A 15858-nucleotide genomic window follows, 5' to 3' on the forward strand; every position below is an offset into this window, starting at 1 on the left:
TATCACCTCTATTTATAGAGAAAAAAGAGGGTCGAAGAATAAGAAATAAATCCGAATTCGAATCGAAATAAAAACTCGATGGACAAGAGTTTTTGCAGATTTTGTTTTTATCATATCTTTTGATTCAGAAGTCCAAATGAGGCATATGATATGTCGTTGGAAATCTCTTGAAGTCTACTTTCCAACCCAATTAAAATATATTGTAGATAAAAAGATATGGCCGAAATAGTGGGATGGTGTTAGTTTTGGATAGAGTTTTGTATCTCATTCATATCTTTTTCGTTATAACTCGGATTTAATATTATAATATATCATTGGAAAGATAATTTCAAGATCTATCCAACCATATAAAATTTGGATAAATATTCTGAGGCACAAAAACAAAATCTGACTATATTTGAACATCTTTAAATTCGAATACAATTAGGATTAAAAAAAAAGGAAAGTTTTAAAAAAGGAAAGTTTTTATTTAACTCAAATTCTTTAATATTATCTTTTGAAAAAGTATAATTAAGATCTTTTAAAAACTTATTGAAGCTTCTAATTAATCCTAATTATATTATGAATAGGATTAGACCTTTGGACCCTCCACATGATCATTGGGCCGTAAGCAAGATCCGGTTCGAGCCTAATTTAGTATTTTGGCCATAACTTCCTCATTATTCATCGGAATTGGGCTTATAATATATCGTTGGAAAGGTGTTTTCAAGCCCCATCCAACTACACCATTATTGGAGCCATATCATGGACCAAAGTAAACTGGAATGCACGTTTTTTAAAAATAAGGTAAGAAAAGAAATATTTTCGAAAACAGGAAGAAGAGATATTTTAATAAAAACATCCTCATCACTAGACTTTTCACACTTTTGCTTTATTCGATAATCAAATGACATGAAAGGTATTCATCACTGGGTTCGGTTTTGGGGAGACACATTTGGGTGTCTACAGCGACTGATAAAGACGGACAGTCACAAATTTTGCAACTGATTTTCCACTAGTTGCTACGCGGTTGCTAATTTGCGACTGAATTTTGCGACTACTGTATTAATCAGTCGCAAAAAATGTATTTGCGACTAACTGAAGTGAGTAGTCGCAAATTTTGCGACTCATTTTGCAGTAGTTGTAATGTTGTCGCTAAATTGCGACGCTCTTATAATTTTTGCGACTATATATTGTAGTTGTTGGGTTAATGATTTTCAATTTTTTTTAATTTAAAATTTGCGACTTATATTGCAACTAAGTCAGTAGTCGTTACTCATTACTATTGTTTTTAAAATTTATTAAAAAAAAAAGTCGTAAATATAATGAGGAGTTGCTACCAAAAAAAAAGGAAAAACAAAAAACAAAAAACAAACTAACTTAATCACTCTAACAGTCTAAGGGTGTGTTTTATTCACCTGATTTTCACTGATCTGAACTTATTTGAACTTATCGGAACTTATCGGAACTTATTAGACCTTGTTAAAACTTATTTTAGTTGTAATTTGTACTTGGGTAACCCTTATCAGAACTTATTAAACCTGATCTGAATTTAACTAAACTTATCTAAACTTATTACCCCTAAAATAAGTGAAAATAAGGTGAACTCTAACCCTTATATACTCTATACAATACAAAAACTCTTCCTCCATGAAAAAAAAAAACACGTAGAAGGCAATTTTAATAGATTCAACCCCAATTGTCGCTCTTTATCTGCCTCCGCTGCGCCACCACGTCTCCTTCCAGGTAAGTTTAAACGACGTTTGACATCCTTCTATCCTTTGCTAGTTGTAATCTGCAACTACGAATTTTAGGGTTTACCATTGAATTTTTTTTTCCAATAAATTGATTTTTATTTGGTTTCCATGATGTAATTTAAGTCAGTTAATGAAAAATCATTCAAAATTGATTGAGTTTACTAAAATTCCTAATTTTTTTTTCAGTGTATGAATCTCAATTCTGGCTATCTCGACCCCTATATATTTTTTTTCTCTATTAATTGTTAAATAATATATATTTCAAAAGAAGGGGGTTCGTTGGCTAGAGTGTAATTCTTATTGGTTAATTAATGGATGGAGGTTATTGAGGTTCTCTCGAACTCCATTGAATTCTTGTTTTGCTCTTGTTTTGCTTTGACTTTATTCTGTTTTTTAGCCTAATTTGCTTCTGGTTGGTTGTTATGACAATAATTGTGGTGGGTTTATGGAAAGGGTGCAAGGGAGATGTAGGTGCATCAATAAGGTGTGAATGCGTTGCTGCTAGATGCGTGGCTGTTTCATGGTTGTTGTTGTTGTTGCAGGAGGAATAGTGGCTTGGTGTGTGGTGCATTTGGTGGATGAATGGGAGTTGAACTATTAAATTTTGGAGCGCAAAAGTTAAAGCTACTGATTATTATTATAATGAACTTGGGTTTAGCAACTTTATGCTTAAAGCAACCTTATGCATCATGATGAAAAGAAAGAAGTTTGATTTTTCATTACAAAGTACTCCGTACCAATTTTTTTATCGCTAACAAAGATGAGGAAGCTGGTGAGAAAGTAGGTTGTGCAAATGAGTCCAACCACGTCTCATTCTACGACTGTTCGTAGAAAAAGATCGAGAAAAGGCCACTTATGGTTAGGGGTCGTTAATTCACTTAGTTTAAGGCAAGCTTGCAATTTGAGACATTTTCTTCTATTTGTTGCTCTTAAACTAGTGAAGCTATATGTTTGATTGCAATTTATCCATATTACGTTCTGTTTCTAATTGTTAGTTTTGCTACTTATTTTTCGGTTTGTTTTGGATGTTATTGATTGTTGTATTAAACATTAGTGAATATTTTGTTCAGGTGTTTGAAAAGCTTATTAATGAATATTAGCTTTGAGAATATTCTAATTGCCTGATTGGGTAAACTCTCTGTTCTGATTGTTGGGCGTGACATATCTGTATGTGGGGTGATTTTTTTTTTCATGTCTAGTCCTAATATCAGCATCAATTAAGAAGAATTTGGATCAAGTGGTTGAAATTCACTCCTCTGTATATATATAATTGAGCTATCCTTGAATATGTGATATTTGTTCTGATTACTAGTGGCCTAGTGCTCTATACATGAGTCTCTGTACATGAGTCTCTATACCATACATATAATTTCCATTTGGGTGAAATCTCTAGGTACTAGAAGTGTTTCCTAGAATGACAAAGACCCCGTTTGATTCTTCCTGAGCTCTGGACTCTGACTCTCATTGAATTAACATAAGCTGACTTAATTGTTATGTCTCACAATCATCCCATTAGTAGGAATTTGAAGGCATGGGGCGAAAGAATGGCCTGGTTGAGTCATTAATTCTATGTGGCAAGCATTTCATATTAGAGAAGAGTTCAATTTCCTCTAGAGATAATTAGATCACTGACCTCTTGTAACATAAGTGCATCCATTAACTGCCATTTTTTTTTCTTAAACTTTAAGCCAAAACCTATAACCTACTTATCCTCTAGATATTAATTTAGTTTACTGACTGACCTTTGTTATTCATACAAAGGGATTTTTTGAAGGTCCTTGTGACTTTACGATGTTTTAGTCATTAGTCATTCCTGCTTTCAATTGCTGTCCTGGTCAGAATGTTGTAAGTAGAATTGAGACAATAATTCTCGTTCTTTTCTTGGTTTGTTTTTTGGTTTAATTTGCTTCTGTTATCAATGCCTAGAGTCTATCCTGGGATCATAATAATCCTCCCCCCTCCCCCTATTTTTCCAGACATACATTGCAAATTGGCATGTACCACCATGAGTTTCTTGATTGTTTTTATTACTGGTATTAGACATTATTTTTGTGTTCAGCAGAGTTTCTAAACTTGCACTTATTAGAGATCTCTATCCTTGATTACAATTAAGGTTTCTTGGTTAATTTTGAGCGAAGGATATGTGTAAGTGTGAGGAAATGAATGAAAGAAACCAGAAGAATGCTAAACCACTACTTTAAACTATTACAATTAGATAAGTTTCTAAGCAATTGCACGCTTCTTTACTATGCCAAGAAACTAAATCCGAAATCCACCAAAATTAAATCACAAAGTAGCATCAATCTCACAGTAAGTAAAAAAAAAAAAAGGACTTGCACGTTGAGAGAATTTTGAGGTAATGTGATAAGGGCCATAGGGCTGATATATTGGTGTTTTGATGTTCTGTAGAAGATCAATTTCTTTTTATGTATTTCTGTCTTCGTTACTTGTGAAAATAGTCTTTTTCTATGTTCTATTCTGGCTTATTATGAGTTGTTAATGCCTAGCATATTGGTTTTTTTTTTTTTTTTTTTTTTTTTTCCACAGCATCAAACTCCCTTTTATCTCCCATTCTTTTCTTGGTTTGTAGCTACCCATTTGTACTGATTATATCTCTTCACAAACTGCTTCAACTCTGGAGGCAGCTGTCTTTGTTGCATCCATTGCTCTATATCTGTTATCCTGATCCTCCACTCTTCCAATCAGACTGTAGTTGACTGCAAATATGTCTACAATTACAGAATATGGCAACATTCACTTCTAAAATTCTTAGATACTACATTTTTTTATATATATACTAAGCCACTATTGTCGTAACTTCAATCTACTCAACTGACAGTGGTAACCTTTCAAAAAGAGAGAAAGGGTACTAACTTGCTTGTTTCAATGGTTAAATTTTGTGGATTTTTAAAATTAGCTCTTTACATATATTTTAAGCAAATTATATAAAGTAAAAGTCTGATTGGATATTGTGCATTGCAATCTTATTATGAATCCTCAGCCTGTTATAATGTTATCAAATATTGCAGACTTCCAAACTGTCAAACTTTGTTTTATTCTAGATTTTTTTGATGCCTTTTCTAAATTTCAGCTTCTTCCATTCCTTGTTAATTTATGATAGTTCCTATTAAAAGGTAAGAGGTTATTTATCCATATTTGTTATTTGAGATACAATGTTAAACTCTTGTGTAATTATGTACAGCGTACATACATACCTGGAAACCCGAGTTCGATGCTAAGGCTAGGAGAGACTTTGACAAAAAAGTTGGGGACCGACTTAGGGGTCCGTTGAACCAAGTTTTCAAAATGCCTCTCCCTAAGAAGTTAATTTCATGATTGACACTGTTCGAGCTGAATTCATAAATAAGCGTAAGCATCCAAATTTTGTGAAACGTTGTGAGCAAGCAAGAGATAATCAGTATCTGGACAAATATTAGAGATAATCGGTTATCTAACTGATCTTTAATTTTTGGAGGCATATTTGTATATCTTCATTAATTTATTTGAAGTAGCTTCTTTTTTGTAGGAGGTGATTTTTGAAACAATTAGTCATATAGTTCAGAATATTGCTTTTTAGTACACTGATACAAAATTGAGTATATTTAAATAAAATTATCATGTTGTTTATTTAAATTTATGCGTGGGTATTTTTTTTTGTGATTGATATTGGTCGTAGGCCCGTTGCTAAATTGTGGTCCCCAAATATTTATAGTCAGTTTCAAAAATTTTGCGACTGCAGATTTGTTTTAGAGAATGATTGGTTAGTTGCAAAATAATTAGTCTCAATGACTAATCTGTTACAAAAAAATAGTTTTGTAGTCGCAAAAATTTGGTCTCGTATGTAGTTGCTAATCCGTCGCAAAAAACATTAGTCTCAATAGTCGCAAATCCGTCACAATAAAACTTGTCTCCGTAGTCGCAAAAGTTTAGTTTCGTAGTCGCAAAAGTTTGGTCTTGTAGTTGCTGATTCGTCGCAAAAGTTAGTCTTAAAACATTGGTCTCCGTAGTTGCTAATCCGTTGCAAATATATTACGACGGACATAATTTAGTTGCTAAACTTTGAAAGTTAGTCGCTAAATGGCAGTTGTAAAGGCGTTGCAAATCCGTTGCTAAATTTGCAACTGTTCAAAAATTAGTCGCAAAAATGGATTTGTGACGAGGTCTTTGGCAACGAACCAAAGTAGTTGCAAATCCGTCACAAATCCATTTTTGCGACGGATTTGCGACTACTTTGGCCGTCGCTAATTACCTTTTTTCTTGTAGTGTCATTCGATTATTACTCGACGTGAAAGGTACTCATCACCGGGTTTGGTTTTGGGGAGACACATTTGGGTGTCTACAGTTTGGAACAAAGATTTGATCAAAGAACGGATAAAATTGGAAATGAAAAGAGGATTTGGAAAGGGACATGTACTTGATAGAATGGAAGTTGGTAGGTTTGATAACAACGTATCACAAGTGGCTGGAGATCCCGGACTTGGTGGAAGTGATGTTAGTGGTTCTAATGAAATGTTGGTATGCATTTTTTTTGGAACATTTTTTAAACTTAATTCCTATTATAGTTAGTTATATGTTCTAAATATATACCTAAATGTTCTAAATATTTAGTTATTTGTTCTAAATATATACCTACATGTTCTAAATATTTGATCATATGTACTAAATATATAAAGTGGATGTTCTAAACTTAAATTAGATGCTTTACATGGTTATTCAATTGTTCTAAATTTCACTACAAACATTTAATGGTATTTTTTTTTTATGTTTGTAGTGAGATTTTATATGATGATGGTCAAACAACAATCCGTAGAGATGAGATGTCAAGCCTTGTAGCTAGCAATCATGTGTTTAATAACATTGTTGATGCTTGGTCATTCATATTGAATATTGAAAACAGAAGACGAACCCCAGGGTCAACAAACAGATTGTTTTTTTTCAACGCAAGCTTATGTATGATTCTTAATATTGAACTTGGCTTCTTTCATGTTATAAATTAAGATTTCATAACTTATTTTTAAATGATTTCAGGAAATTTTGTGTATGAATTATCACTTTTCTCCAACTGTGAAAATTCTAGATAGATATCCTACTTTATATGAAGGTTGGATAAAGAGATGAAGCACTCTAAAGTGCTAAACTTTGATAGAGTTCATTTGGTAAGACATTAAAAAATCCAAAAGAATTTAAATATAGATTTCCTTGTTTTTGAGCTTTCTTCTTTCTTTCTTATTTCAATTTCATGATCTATTATTATATGCATGTATTTTTTTTCCCAGTTGTATATTCATCACATTATTACCTGCTTTGTGTGAATTTTCTGAGCAAGACTCTCGACGTGATTGACAACAGATATTTGGAATACAAAAATTCATTTTGGCACAAATACAAAAACAAACCGAAGAATTTAGTAATATCTATCTGTCTCATTTACTTGTGCTTAGAATCAGATGTTCTAAACATTTATTTCAATGTTCTAAATTTTAACTCACATGTACTAAAATTATACTCATATGTACTAAAATTATACTCATATGGTTTTAAAAAAATTTCATGTTCCAAATAGTACTTATACATTCTTAATATTTTCTAATACTTATTTTAATGTTTCATTTTTAGTTGAGGGCTTTTGCCATGTTCTTGTCAACCAAGAGGTCAAAATGCGATCAAGAGGTTTCTATTTTCAAAACTAGGACGTTAAAAATGAGTTGGAGGATTAATGATAACAATGATGATACCATGTGGGATAGCGGAATAAAATTGAATGATGTAAGTTTGTTTTATAGTATTACTCATGTTCATATGTTCTAAATTTTTATACATATATATGTTCTAAATTTTTACACATATGTTCTAAATTTTTTATACATATGTTCCAAATTGTGTAAATCTTATTTTTTTATAATGATGTAAAAAGTGAGATAGCGGATACCAAAGTCCAATGATTTTATTTTATTATATTGCAGATCAATCAAATGAAGAAATTGAGGGTGGATTTTTGTGCTAAAATATTATCACACAAGGAAAATGAGCTACATCATGAGATTACTTCAAGATCACGGAAATGGGCGAAAGAAAATATTTTGTAATATAATTTTAGAAATAGCATGTAGAATTTTGTATAATACAATTATACTTTAAATAGTAAGCCTTCATTCGAAATTTTTGTCTTGTCTTTCTTGTGATCTACTTCATTGTTATGCAAGAATATAAAAATACAATTTATTATATATTAATACTCATACTAATTATAATTCATATGTTCTAAATTTTTAGTTATATGTTCTAAAGTTTTAGTCATATGTTCTAAATACTAATTATAATTCATATGTTCTAAATTTTTAGTCATATGCCCTAAATACTAATTATAATTCATATGTTCTAAATTTTTAGTTATATGTTCTAAAGTTTTAGTCATATGCTCTAAATTTTTAGTCATATGTTCTAAATACTAATTATAATTCATATGTTCTAAATTTTTAGTCATATGCTATAAATATTATTTATAACTCATATGTTCTAAATTTTTAGTTATATGTTCTAAATTTTTAGTCATATGTTCTAAATACTAATTATAATTCATATGTTCTAAATTTTTAGTTATATGTTCTAAATTTTTAGTCATATGTTCTAAATACTAATGTCAAAATATTACTCATGTATTTAAGAACTAAGAATTTTTAGTCATATGTTCTACATTTTTAGTCATATGTTCTAAATACTAATGTCAAAATATTACTCATGTATTTAAGAACTAAGAATTTAAGTGATAAATTTTAATCATATGATCTAAATTAAAATTTTGAAATTTTATCGGAACCATATAACACACATGATTACTAATTATAACTCATATATTCTAAATTTTTATTCATATGTTCTAAATTTTAATACATATTTTCTAAATCAAACTCACAAGTTCCAAACTGCAATCATTTCTATAATACAAAAAAGTATTATTCAATACAAAAATTCTAAAAAATGTTCCCAAATTATTAAGTATCATCTAACTTTCTTTGGACAATTTCGAATATCGTGGTGACTCAATTCCCCACAACCTTTGCATAACCTCTTTTTTTTTTTCTGATTTTGTTCTACTGTCTTTTCTTTGTCTCCCTTCAGTCTTTTCCCACTTCCAGATCTTGTTTCAACATTTGAAGTCTCTACAGATGTCGTTTCAAAATTTGACAAATGAACTCCTATGCCTTTGTTCTTCGAAATTTTTGGAGGTTTGATAGATATTTCAGTTGGAACACTAGCTCCAATTAATAGTTATATTTCTTTTTCTTTGTTAGTAGCATTCCTTTCCCCCATTATTTCTTGCATTCCTCTTAGCTTCCAAATCCAGCCTCAATCCTCGAAAATTAATCACAAGGTCTTTTATATCTTCATCGCCACCCTCTGCCAAACTAACACAATTATGTATCTCTAACCACAACTCATTCAACAACTTTTTCTTGTCTATTATATTAGCACATTGTTCCAACAGATTTCCTCCTAGGTCAAATATTGGTCTTTTTGTTGCCATAGTAGCCCATATGTTTAGAATATACTACTCAGGAATAATTTCAAACCGTTTTGCTTTCCAAACCCAAACCATGTGCCTACATGGAATGCCTTGCCTATAAAACAACTTGCAAGAACATGTTATCTCTTGGTTAGTCGGATTAAACACAACATCAAATGTTCTACTCCGACCCCCTTCACTTACTTTTTAAATTTCTAATCCATTTTCTCTCTTAAATTCTTCACACCCACAAGAAAAACAAGTCATTTCTACCTCATATTGGAAATCATAAAAAATAGAAATAGTGTATATGGTTGAGGCATACTTTTCTATCCCTAGTGATGCTTGCACTCTGGGTATTTGTGCTTTGAATCATTGTCATTTTGACCTTGAGCGTGTCTCTGGGCATCAATTTCAGCTTCATATCTCATGTAAAACTCAACAAGTGACACGTGAGGATTTATAAAGGACCAAAAAAAGTTATTTTCACTTTTTGATCTTGATGTGGTACGTATTATTCCTCCCAGGAACACATCTCTGAAATATGCCAGAATCCACTTATCCCTTATCTCATACATATAACATAACCACTCATTTCCTTCCAATTCAAACTTAACCATCACCTTATTCCACCTTTCTTCAAACTCAGCCGGCTCAATTTCAAGATGCCAAACACAGGCACATATTTTTTTTTCAGGAATCCTGTTTCCTCCTTTGTGATTGCTCGCCCTACTTTATCTTGTAACTTTTTCATTATATGCCACATACAGAACCGATGTTCAGATTTTTGAAACACTATACTAACAGTAATTTTCATAGCTCGATCTTGATCTGTGATCAGACAATTAGGTTCAGTATTGCCCATTGCCTTAAGAAATGTTTTGAAAAGCCACTCAAATGATTCAATATCTTCCTTTGCTATGAAACCAGCCGCAAAAGTGATACAACTCTTGTGATGATCAACCCCTGTAAATGGAGTAAATACCATGTTGTACCTGTTTAGAACATAAAGATCAAATTTCATTACATACAAAATATAGCACTACCTTTTTAGAACATGTGAATAAAACCTTAGAACATATGAGTACAAATTTAGAACACATGATTAAATATTTATAACACATGATTAAATCAGAATAAAAGACATTATTGAGAGCATAGATTTAAGACTAAAGTTTATAACACATAAAGGGTATATTATTTAGAGCATAAAGGTTATGAGTTTATAACACATAATTTGGAATATTAGACTTAAACTTTATAACATAAAAAACAAATTTTAGAACATGTGAATAAAAATGTAGAACATATGATTAAAATTTTAGAACACGTGATTTGAACAGAAGACTAATTATTTACAGCTTAATTTCAAGACTGAAGTTTACTTAAATTGTAATCGGAACATAAGAATCATTATTTAGAACATTTAAATGAAGAGTTGTTAAATCTTATGAGAATATAGAACATAATTTGGAACATGACATTTAAAATTTAGAACATTAGAAGCAATTTTTAGAACATTCAAAACAAAATTCAGAACATAAGACATGAGTTATATGAATCACCTGTTAGTTTGGAAAGTGGTGTCAAATGATATCATATCACCGAACAGAGCATAATTTTTTTTACAAATAGGGTCCGCCCAAAGAGCTCTAGAGAGAGAAGAATCATCATCAACTTCAAAATCAAAGAAAAAAGCACTCCACATCAACTTTTTCTTTGTGAAATTATCTACAAACATTATCAGACCCTTGAATGAATGCTTTTAAATCTCTGTGAAAATTTTTAAATCTTGCTTGGAAGCTCCAACATTATCATAACCTCCAAGTATTTCCTTCATCATTCGAAAAGTTTTTTACAGGGCCAATTATAACCTATTATAAGCAAAAAAAGGTTTTAGAACATATAAAGAAACTTTTGGAACATGTGAATAATATTTTAGAACATATGAGTAAAAGTTTAGAACGCCAGTGTAAAAATTTATGAAAGAGTTACCTTAGAATTATCAACAATCATTTTTTTGTGCAAAATGTTCATCTTTCTTCCTTCCTTTTGAAATAGATTACAACTTGGTGTATAAAAGGGGATGAGTATGTCCTTCGTGGAACTGTGTCACTATATACTTTTCATCTTTACAATGTTTTAGAACCATAAGAGTTCTGCACCCAACACGAGTGACTAATCTTTTTCTTGTTATTGAAATCTTGCCTTCCTTGCTTTGTTCTTCTTTATCATTTATAATACTCTCAACAATAGGCTTTTTCTTCTCCTTGAAACCCTGTTTGTTGCATAAGACATATTGGAATGCCAATTTTTTTTCTCTAAATGCCTTTTACTGGTAGACTTCCTAGTGTTAAAACCAGCAACAAGTGCATATGATTTATAAAATTCAACACCCTCATCAACACTATTAAATTTCATTCCTATTGCAGGTTTTAACTCATTGCGGCACATAGGAAACCATTCTTTTGTTCCTCCGGGAGTTAATATAGGTACTATTGTATGCGTAGTTGGCACACTTACATTGGCATTAGAAACATTATCATGTTGTTTGTTGTTGTTAATTATTTCTGCACAAAAGTAATTTTAACAAGTTAATAAAATTTTTAGAACAAATGAATAAAATTTTAGAAGATATGATTTAATATTTAGAACACATGATTAAAACAAAACATAAGACATTATTTAGAGCATAGATTTAAGACTGAAGTTTACTTAATTATTTACAGCATAATTTGGAACATTAGACTAAAACTTTATAACATAAAAAGCAAATTTTAGAACATGTGAATAAAAAGTCATAACATTTTATTGAAATTTTAGAACACATGATTAAATATTTAGAACACATGATTTTAGACATCCCATTAGAAAAATCAGAACATGTTCCAAAATTTTACTCATTTGTTCTAAATTATTTATGAAATGATCCAAATTGTTTATCAAATTTTATTCATCTACATTCTCATTTATTAATTTCCCTTGCTTTCCCACCAGCATGTTCTAATTTTATACATACATGTTCTAAAATTTTCAACCATGTTCTACGATTTTGGAATATGTTGTACATAAAAACATCCAAGTTAATAAAAAAAATAACCTGCTTCATTATTTGCTTGTTCATCCATAATTTTCAACCTAATATAATGAACTTGCAAAAATTCAGATAAATTTCAAATAAAACACTGATAATATACACAAATTCAATCCAAGCAATTAAGATCAATAAATTTAGCACTCCACATCAAACCAAAAATAAAATAAAAAACACTCCACATCAAAGAAAAAAGTACTCCACATAATCAAACATAAAGCAAACAAATTCTTGATAAAAATCGAACATAATCAAACATAAAGCAAACATAATCGAAAATCGAACATAATCAAACAAAATCGCAGCAAAAAATTGAAGCAAAAAATCGCATAAAATTGAAAAATCGAAGCAAAAAATCACTTCAAAAATTGACAAAAAGCGCATAAAAATCGCTTAAGATTATAAAGAATTTAATTATAAGAATTGAATCTTAAGAATTGAATCATAAGAATTGAATTACTTACCTAAGAACAAGAGAAGAGAGAAAGTCAAGCTTTTGGAGAGAGAGAGAAGCTGATAACATGATCAAGGTTGAATGCGTGGGTTTTAGGTTTTTGAGTGGTTTTTATTTGAGCAAAAATTACATTTTTGCCATTACTTTTGGAGTGATCTCAGCTGTTGGATCTTGTTCTATTTAATGGTTGTGATGTATTCTCATATATGATAGATTTCTCATATAAAGAGCTATTCTCATGGGATCCCTCCCCTATATATATATATATATATATATATATATATATATATATATATATATATATATATATATATATATATATATATATATATATTTTTTTTTTTTTTTGAAACAAAGTACACTAGTATCTTATGTTGCACATGATGGAGAAGAATTCTCGACATAAAGTCTTATCAATATCTTATTTTCCCACACTATGGTCAGTTTATGCAAGAAATGATGGAACATGACTAAGAATCTAAGATGGTGACCCATGATGATAATTTCATCACTTTAAGAAGGAAGTCCTAATTAATCAATTTGATGAACAAAATTTGTTTATTAGTAAATGGTAAATAAAACAACATAAATGTCTAGTCAGTATGATATTTTAGTAAATATATCAACAATAGTAGGACCCGTATTCAATAAAAAGTTGAATTTATTTCCATTTTTTTCATTTGATAAATATAATTTGTTTATCATATTGACAAACTGGTACATTTTGCACTTTAAGTGCTTTACTAAGCATATTCACACGTGCTAAGGTAAACCGACTCCAAAAATGCCTACAACATGCGTTTAATTTGTCTTCGGGTGCTAAATAGGGAGATACTTTTTGGTGTGTATAGGATGTGTAAATAACAATCCCAACGTTGTTTCATTTCTTTTAATAATCCCAACTTTGGATCATTACGGAATAATCCCAACTTTGAAAACTATTTACTTTCTTGAATTTCAAACCGGTCAACAAAAATCAATGAATTGTTATAATAGGTCACATGACACAGGTTAAGTTATAATTGGTCAAAAAAAAATTAAAAAGGTATTAAAAAATTAAAAAAGGAAAACCCAAAACATAAGCCCTCCCCCTTCCCCCACCGGAACTCCACTACCAAGCCAATCTCGTTGGACCGCCATTGCTCAACAAACCCAGCGGTTGGCCCTCCTTCTTCTCTTAGAACCACCGTCATCTCTTTCCTCTCCCATTCTCCATCGCAACCCCCTAAGAAAACCTCTTCTACAACCCTGAAACCTACAAACAACTTTCCCCCACCCCGAAACTCTAGTGGCTAAAGGTTTTCGTTGGTTAGGGAGGGTCGTTTGGGTGTTTTCAAGAGTAAGGAAGGGGTTTCAAGGGAGTTTTGCAAGCGGAGGTTGGGGCTTTCAACGACGGAGAAGAACCGGAAAGAGAGGGGTTGGGTTTGGGAAGAAGAGCGACGATTAGGGTGCGTGGGTTGAAGTAGGGGTGTGCAGAAATGGACCTGGACCGGAAAACCGATCGGGACCGAACCAGAATTGGACCAGACTGGCCCGGTCCTCTTCGATCCTCACAAATTGGGGATTCCAGGTTTCCGGTCGTGGTAAAAATCGGAATATTCCGGTCCGGACCGGAATGGACCGAAAAGTGTATTTTTGTAATTTTGTAGGTGAAAATTTTAAATTTTATGTTTAAATTTCTAAAAAATTTTAGTTACAAAACTTGTAATTTATAAATTCTAGGTGCAAAATAGGAAAGCACGCAAACAAAAAAAAGACGTTAAAAATGTATGTATATATTAAGATATTAAAATGAAAAAGAAAAATAAAAAAAATCCATTCCGGTCCAAAACCGGACCGGACCGAAATAAATAGGTTTAGACCGGAACCTAGATTAATTGATTATGGTTCGGTCCCGATCCCCAAAAAAAATTGATTCCGGGTTCCGGTCCATTCCGGTCCCGGTCCGGTCCAGTTTTGGACCGGTGCACAGCCCTAGGTTGAAGCACCAGATAAGGGAAAGGGAATTTGGCGCGGCACCCGGAGTGCGGTAATGGTTGGTTGGCGTAAAGGTGGTCGGATTGTTTGGCAACTATAAAGGGGTGGGGGTTGGGTGAGATTTTTTAAAATTTTGTTTTTTTGTTTTTTTAATATTTGTTTTTGGTTTTCCATTTAATGTTTAATCAATTAACTTGCACAATTGTCATTTTACATAAAAAAAAAAACCTATTCAATTGGTAACCGGTCACTGGAATTGAAGAAAACATCCCCCAAATTCCAGAATAATTCAAAATTGGGATTATTAAAAAGAAAATGGAACAACGTTGGGATTATAATTTACAATTTTTCCTTTTAAATTTGAAGTAATCACAAATACCCAAATTTATTACTTTATTCATTTTAGTTTTTCCGTTTCATTTTAGTTGACATTTTTTTTAATTCACATTTTATATAGAAATTACTTTGACATCCTTTTGTATTTGACAAACAAGAAAAAATATTTTCATGTGAGTTCTTATTAGAATTGGTTCAATAACTTTTATACATTTATTTATGGAAAATTTGCAAATGCAATCATTTAAAGTTAGTAATTTGCAAATTGCATCTATTTAGAAAAAAAAAATTGCAAATTGCAGCCCAAAAGTTCTTATAATTGTAAATTGTAAATTGTAATCCGATTCAACTTTTTCATCGGTTTACGTGTCGAAAAATATTCCGTTGAGGTCATAGGGGTTATTTTAGATCTTAAGGAACCAAGTTGAGCTCAGAATTAGCAAATCATTGACGTAAGTGTCTCGTTTTTACAGCAAAAAATAGTTATACTACTAGAATTTAAGTAATTAACAACGACTCAATAACGGCGACATAAAAAATTCATTGTTAAAAGCATAGTAATAACGAGGACTAAAAATGTTTCTCGTGAGTTTTAGACTATTGTTTGCACAATGACAAAATAATGTTAAATGTCTATCGTTAATAATCTAGAAATAAAAAAAAAAAAAAAAAAAAACAAAATCGTCATTAATAATATATGACGCTGCGGGATTAAGTTTTAGAATTGCTAAACTTTCTATTTTTCACTCTCACCTCC

At 31.1% G+C, this 15858-nt stretch overlaps 1 long non-coding RNA gene across 3 annotated transcripts; it reads left to right on the forward strand.

The window, feature by feature from the left end:
• The first annotated feature begins 1636 nt into the window (after positions 1-1636).
• On the forward strand, positions 1637-5363 carry LOC145559838 (uncharacterized). 3 transcript variants are annotated; one of them, XR_014092990.1, is made up of 3 exons: positions 1648-1725; positions 2279-2624; positions 4939-5363. It is a non-coding gene; the product is annotated as an uncharacterized LOC145559838 (long non-coding RNA). The 3 variants fall into 3 exon arrangements; XR_014092988.1 differs by lacking the exon at positions 2279-2624 and having other exon boundaries at positions 1637-1725; XR_014092989.1 differs by lacking the exon at positions 1648-1725 and having other exon boundaries at positions 1736-2624.
• Positions 5364-15858: the final 10495 nt, after the last annotated feature.

The sequence above is a fragment of the Chenopodium album genome, chromosome 9 (assembly GCF_948465745.1).
Source record: "Chenopodium album chromosome 9, dcCheAlbu1.1, whole genome shotgun sequence".
NCBI classification, from domain to species: Eukaryota; Viridiplantae; Streptophyta; class Magnoliopsida; order Caryophyllales; family Amaranthaceae; genus Chenopodium; species Chenopodium album.